Raw genomic sequence first — 7,707 nt, 5'->3', positions numbered from 1 at the left:
GAAAACTTTTTCACATAAAAATGTTACATGGTCTTGTGTGGAACCGTCTGAGTCTCCATTGGTTGCAGTTAGTCTATTTGAGTGTCTTAACCAGTTTGAGACATTTCCACACAAAGATAGGAAGGAAATCATCTGTTTTCAGGTGTCACCATGTACACTCAATTGGTTTAAAGCCTGGACTTTGACTGGGCCATTCAAACAAACCTGTGGGTTTCTGCAGCTCCTCCAGAGTTACCATAGTTGTCTTTGATGTTTCTCTGATTAACGCTCTCCTTCCCTGTCCTATGAGGTTTAGGTTGACAGTTTCGCCCTAATTTCTCTGTTTTTAGTTGATTGATTCAAAAGTGTCCTACCAGGTATTCCTGGATTGGCTGCTTTACAAACATAAGGCAGTAGCATGTCAAGCAACATTACTCTGAGGTATTTCAGCTTCCCAAACTATATTTTCTTTCCAATATTGGAGAAATGCTCTACAGAAAAAATCTCCAAATAAGCAGATTATCTGTAAATAATTATGAGTCACATTCTATAGACAAAAAAACACCACAAAGGTGAATCATGTATAGGTTAGGATCCACTGTATATAATCTTTACAAAGTGTTTTCTCCTCATTAAGCTGTGTCTTGTTTTTTTCTTATTATTTTTATTTTTTATAAGTGTCAGAAGAATAGCTCCAAATGAGATCTGCTATGATTTATGGCAGTGGCTCTGTCCGACAGATAGCAGGCAGAGCTGGAGATATGGAGCTGCTGAGTCAGATTAAAAAAGAGGAAGATTAAAGAAGATTAAATAACAAGGAGAAGAAAAGTGTGGAGATGATTGATGTAATTATTAATAAAACAGTGCTAAATTTCATAATTTTTCTTTGACTTAGCTTTATGTTTAACTATCATGTAAAATCTAAATAAATTACATTCAAGTTTGTTGCTATAAACTGACAAAATGGGGTCCGTATCTGTTTACTTTGATGCCTTACCATCTCCCCCTTTAAACAACATGAAGAATTCACTTTTTATCACTTTCTGATGGAATCCCAAACTGTATACAGCACAGACTTGTCCCAGTTCTTCAGTGAAGTTATACCATGTTTACACTGAGAGATTTATATAAACCCTATATTTATCATGGCTGCAGTGTTGCATCTTTTCCACATACTTTTGTAAACATTTACGCAGTTTGGAAGTGAAGTATTTTGTACATCTGGTTGCTACTATAGAAGACTTTCTGGTCGTAGTGTGGTCAACATGAATTTATAGACCAAGAGGAGTTCAGGTTCATAATTTGGCCAGCAGTTAGCTCTTGTTGACCTAAGAAAACATTTAACATAATTATATTTTGTTATTTGTCCTTAAAAATACTGAAGATCTGGAACCTGAAGTGAAAAACAAAACAAAACAACAACAACAAAAACCTACATAACCATGACCTGTGTATTTTTCTTCTGTAAAATAAAATATCATTATGGGCTATTTTTGAGTCCTGGACTTAACTTTTACTAAACCTTCTTTGTACTTCTCCTGCAATAGAGAAAGGTGTCTAATCTCCTATTTTAGTTTAGTTTTCACATGTTCATTTAGCAAAAAATTTATTTTGCAATGATGTTAAGACAGGAGACGCTGGTCATCATGACAAGTAAAATAAAATAAAAAAGTCATATTTTTTCCCGTGGCTCTAATCCTCTTCCCTAGTTTGCCTAATGTAATTCATGAATTCGTGTGACATTGGCCATAAACATGCAGTTTAAAATGTGCCTGGCGTGGCAGAAAGTATCAGCATCCACAGAAAGGGGGCAGTGCTGAGTCGCATATGCACAATGGGCAACAGGCGCTCTTCTTCTATGGTTCGAAAAGACTAGAAACTTATCCAGAGCTATTCGCCTGCTTGGGGATTTTCTTCATGATTGTAGCCACATTGAAGGCTAACAATAATGATTTTTACAACAAAGTCATGGAGATATTTGCATAGGCGCATCGACCCCATATAAAAATGACGGTAAGATTACACGTTATTTTCAGTTTTAATAAGAAAAATGACAGGAGTGTCAATTCTTATATATTGATTAAATATTGCTTCATCAGTGACATGCAGTTAGGTTCATTACTGGTGAGGCGCCGACTCCTCTGGTGTCCAAAGTACAAATATATATATAATTTAAAAAAAAAAAAATCAAAACGGAGGATTATTTTGACCTTAATTTAAACATTTAGTTATTCTAAAAGCATTTGCTTACTAGATTACTAGATACAGATTTCAAGTAAAGCATAACAGCGAAAGCTCCACTTGTGGAAGTGAATCGGAGGAGTCGGCGCCTCTCCGGATATAAACGTGACGGCATGTCATTGATAAAGCAATATTTAATCAATATATCAGAATTGGCACCGTTTCTTTTTTTGGACAACTAAGTTTTATAAAATTAATAACAGCGACGGGCCTTCTTGAAAGACGTCCATCCTCCCCCCTGCTAATTGTTTTAGCTGACAGCTGTTTATTAGGGCCATGCGTCCTGTCAGTCAGGTAAAACATGGTGCTATGCTCTCCAACTCCCTTCTGCAAACGTATTTACATATTTAATGTTGAGGTATTAAATTGCAGGGTGGTTCCTTAGTTATAGTATAAAACAGTCAACAAAAATCGCAGTAATTTGTTGTGTGTTACTGTAGCAAAATGAGTTGAACGTGTGTCCATTTCACAGTGAATTTACACCGTGAAAAAATAAACAATTTTATTAAACCAGCATAACTGCAGCAACAATTTTGCAGGCATTTTAATGAGGTAAATTAGTATAAAAATCTAGACAAATATTTAACAAGCATTAATTAAACAAGATTAAGATCATTTTGATCAAATTAATTGGCTAATTTAATGAAATAAAGAGCATAGTAAGTTTATACACTCAGTATACAAGTCATAAGAAGGCTGCCGATGCTGAACTCAGAATAATAACAGTGAACAAAACTTCTCTCATTAAATTCTAATGAAAAGGTTTATTTTGTTTTATACAACAAAATATTTTCATGTTAGTATTTAAACATTATTGGACATTGAAAAACTAACGAGATTGATTAAAAAAAAAAAAAAATAAATATATATATATATATATATATATATATTTATTTTTTTTTATTTTTTATTTTTTTAATGGCTAAAACCGAATGACTTCCAAAACCTTTTGCTATGTAACAATATATTCACTCATATATTTTATAATTTAAAATTAATTTAAAGCTAATTTTCAGTACTTTTTAAAATTCCGTCTAGCGTTTTTAATTCATATGCGACGGTTAAAATAGAAACAAAACACACTGCGATAAACTGCTTGAGTTTCTGTGAGCTATAACAATTACAACACCACTAATATTTGATCATTTTAGGGTTAGTTTCTGAATGTGCTTCGAAAAAAAAAAATCTTTCCTCTTTTCATCTATGGCTCGAAATAAATCTCAGAATCTTCAGATTTCAAAAGAAAGCAATCTGCAAGCCCTGCTTTCCTCGTTTTAGTTATTGCTTTTGTAAAATGCATCGTTTTGAACGGAGCTGCAAGGGAAAACATCGATATCACAGAATTAGGCAAACTGAGTTACATTTTCAGTGGTTCTGTTAAACGCATCGCTGCACTGTCGATGGCTGGATTTAATTTGAACGTAGCAGGTGCAGGAAGGGTGTCGGCACAAACAAAACCTCCTTTCGCATTCACCGCTCTGAAGTGGATCCTCACGTCTGACCACCGCCCTCCATCGCACTTCAGAGAACACTGCTAATGATGCACCTTTCTTAAAATATATACTTTTTCCTCAGTTTAAAGTTTAAAGGAGTAAAAGTAAAACTTCTAATTTTGTGATGCAGCTCACAAATATCTAAAGATGATCCGTCGGCGCTGCAGTGCCGGCTTTTCTTCGTCCACGCTAACATCCCACATGCACAGCAAAAACAAATTTACTCTCTTGGTCATTGTCCCGCCGCAGAATCACACTTTTAAGAGCGTGTTTAGCATTCAGGATCAGTCATTCATTCTTCCTGTCTGAGCTGAGAAATCTTTGTTCGGTCGATCCTCTTCAAGCCCTGGAGTGTCAGGAGGGGCGGGGTGGGATCGATTTGATTCTAATCGGACCATGAAAAGAACATGATCTAACTACTTTCAGAGCGGAGTATATTTAAGCCCACTCCTCTTTACACTTTCCCCTCCATCTCCGTCTCCCCCTCCGCCCTCCCACTTTACTGCGGGGGGACAATGACGCTGGTCAATTTAAAAAGCTTTGAATGTCTCGTCAATGACTTTGTGAATAACGGGTAGAGAGAGAGAGAGCGCGCTTTGGAAAGGAGAGGAGGCAGAGATGGAGTGAGGGAAAAGTGGGGAGGAAAAGGGATAAATTGAGAGAGAGAGAGAAAAAAGGCCAAAGAGCAGACATAAAAATTCCAAGAGTTGTTTAAGCGTGGGTGGGTTCATTTGCATGACAGCGTTGCGTGAATGAGGCTGACCTCTCGGACTGCCCCGGTGCTGGGCCGAGCTGCAGCCCGACGTGCAGGCTTTGACCCAGCTCATTGACTCTGAATAGATACTTTGTCAAAAGGAGGGGGACCTTCCAGCTCTCAGCCGGACGGGCATCTGCAGACCTCCTGTTTGACACCAAACTGCCTCGATTCAATTCTTCGGTCACCGCAGCCAACACACACACACACACACACACACACACACACAGAGAGAGAGAGACCAGTGCGCATACTCAGGGCGGTTAAAGATAAAACCCACTCACCTAGACTTTTAATTGGATCGTACGAAGGCAAAAATGTAAAGAACATCAATAAATGTGAAACCAGTCACAACAAGGTTTTTTTCGAGGTTTTTTTGGCTCTTTTATTATCATGTTTGCTAGCATCTCTGCTAGCAAACGCAGCCACCACGGCAGGTGCAGCGAAGCCCTTGCACGGGCGCACCCATCAACACGCTTCACTTGATGGCTCCGTGATTTACTGCAGCAGGCAGGTGAGAGGACACAGAGTGGACCAGAGGGGGTGCCTGAGCGATGTATTCTGCATACAAATCCTGGTTAGTTGCCCCTCAAACCTCCCCGTCTACCCCCTTTTCTAGGTTGTGACTGCGCGAACACACGCGCGCGCACACACACACAAAAAAAGCTCAGACAGCTCGCAAACAGTCTCTGCTTTCATCTGGCGGTGCTCAGAGCCAGGACGGTGGAGACAGCAGCAGCAGTTCTTGGCCCTGACCTCAGCTGGCCGTCTCTGTGCGCTCAAAAGGAAGCCCCACTCCACTTGGAAACACAAACAGAGCGAAGCGAGCACTTGTTAAATTTATATCAACTCGCTTTGGTCCAAAGGCAGGAGATTAGTACAATGCCCAGAGATGTGTATCACTTGGTTTGTTTTTTTGCTTTTTTTTAGTTCAGGTTTTAAATGTTTCAACATTTATGATGGTTGAAATGGACCAACAAAAACTGGCCATCAAACATCTTAAGCATCTTTCTAGACCACTATATATGTAACAAGGATAGAGTTCATCCAAACACACACAAGTGAAGCATTTATTGAGGCAGCAGCTCAGAAATAGAAAATGTACATTTGTATCTATAGAAATCTGTGGGTCCAGTGGATGAAAACGCACAGAAAAACTTAGTGAAAAAGTAAAAGAAACTGATTTCTACTCCAAATTTTAAATTTCATTCTTCTTTAGTTGTCACAATGGGATATCTTACATTGTGTTAAATCAATAAGATTTATTTTGAAGTGCATAGAATTGAGAAAACATGAAATTAGCTCATTAGTTTTACTTTTTTGTGAAATGTGTTGAGTGCTGCAGCATTAAATATCAGACTCGGGAGCTACAAAAAAAAAAGCGAATTTGCCGAGGCAAACATCTAATTATGATGAGAAAATGATTTGTCAGCTCATGATAGTGAGAAAATGATCTAATTTAAGATAATCTTCGCTTTCTCTCGATATTGAAGTTGAACTAAAACAAACCAAAAGAACAATTTTCACTGCCTTATTATTTTCAACCTGAATGTGCTTTGTGAAAAGATCTTTCCAAACACTTTTCTAGACACTTTTCTTTCATTTAGATTAAGCAACAATATTTTTCCTCATAGTTCCACATTCTGTTAACGTTTTCATGTTCCACTGCTGGGAAAAATACTGATAAATCAATTATTATTAAATTGATTTGAGCCTCTTACTATTCCACACTGGACAGCTTTACCCTCCTTATTTTGTTCTCCCAAAATATCAAAAATTGAAACGCCACAAGGTTCAGAACTGCTACTGGTGCAACATTGCAAAACGTATGGTCTCTGAAAAACAGAACAATAAAACTACAAAATTGTATTTTTTTTTTCCTGTAATATTTTAGCCGCTTGTTTTTCCTTGATAACTGACATGTAGGAAGGAATATTTTGGTTCTCCCAAAGGCAGTGAATCATTACCTGTGCTAAACCCTTATAACACTCTCACTGCCATCTGACGATCTGCTCAGAATAACATAAGATGAAGCTTGTGTTCTCATAGGAAGACAGGAAGGAAGAACAGAAGGGGGGATATACAGGTATGAAAATGTCAGCAGCTGTAGCAGTGATGTAAACTAAAGCAGGGGAGCAGATTGATGTGTTCTTCACTGCAAAAAGGAAAAAAGCAGGCTGTGAATGCAGTCTGACAGACTCAGACTCTATAAACATCCACACAGTTTCCATTTTGCGCATAATGGATGGGGAAGCGAGGAAAATATCTCAATTAGGAGATGACTCATGCAAAAAGTGTCTTGTAGGGAAAAGCGACAAGCTGTCTGAGACGCATCGAGAAAAATCAACATAATGACAAACTCCAGCCAACAAGAGGCTATCTTTTCCAGATCAATGTTTAATCTGAGAAAAACCCTCTAAAGCAATGCAGATGTGCTCATTTATTATGGTTCAAAGGCAACTCCAAACAGTTCCTTTCTTGATTGAAAGGAACTGTGTTTCAGCTGTTTTGCAGTTTTCTGGAAGTTTGCTCCAGATTTTTGTAGTGTGTTGAAGCTGAATGCTGCTTCTCCAGGTTTGGTTCTGTTCACAGAACTGCTTTTTAATCTCCCATTCAACAAATATGGCCCCAATGGACAAGTGACAGAAAAGCCATTGTTGAAATAAAGTCCCAACAAACAAAGAAGATTGTCAAATGGAACCACAAGTGAACTTTGAGCCAACATGCCAAACACCATGTGTGTTACACTGCACATTTCCCTGGAAAAACCATCCCCATGTCAGAGGTCGGTGGTCAGCAGCAACATGTTGCCAGGACTCAACAGGCACAGGAAAGTTTGTAACTGGAGAAAAAGGATGAAGGGTAAACGGCCCAATTGAAGGACAAATTTAAATCTAATTGAGAATTAGTGTCAATAATCTTAACAACACTTTCTTACCAAGTTGACTAAGTTAGAGGTACTTTGCAAACGTGCAAAACACAGTCCTCAGATATTTGCAGACCTTTTAGAATTTTCCCTCCACTTAATATTTTTTCTGCTTTCAACTGGTCTATCACAGCAGTTAAATCTTGATAAAATGTGGAACAGTTGTGCTTTTGTACTTATGAATTGACGTGATGCCAGCTCTTCCCCCATGCAGAAGTAGAGCAAAACTCCGACAAACAAATACTGTTATAATGGCAGTAGGGCTGAAACGATTCCTCGAATGATTCGAGTACCTCGATTACTAAAATTCCTCG

The sequence above is a fragment of the Poecilia formosa genome, unplaced genomic scaffold (genome assembly GCF_000485575.1).
Source record: "Poecilia formosa unplaced genomic scaffold, Poecilia_formosa-5.1.2 Scaffold37, whole genome shotgun sequence".
In the NCBI taxonomy this organism is placed as follows: domain Eukaryota; kingdom Metazoa; phylum Chordata; class Actinopteri; order Cyprinodontiformes; family Poeciliidae; genus Poecilia; species Poecilia formosa.
The sequence above is the reverse complement of the archived record's forward strand: the minus strand, read 5'-3'. Positions refer to the sequence as shown.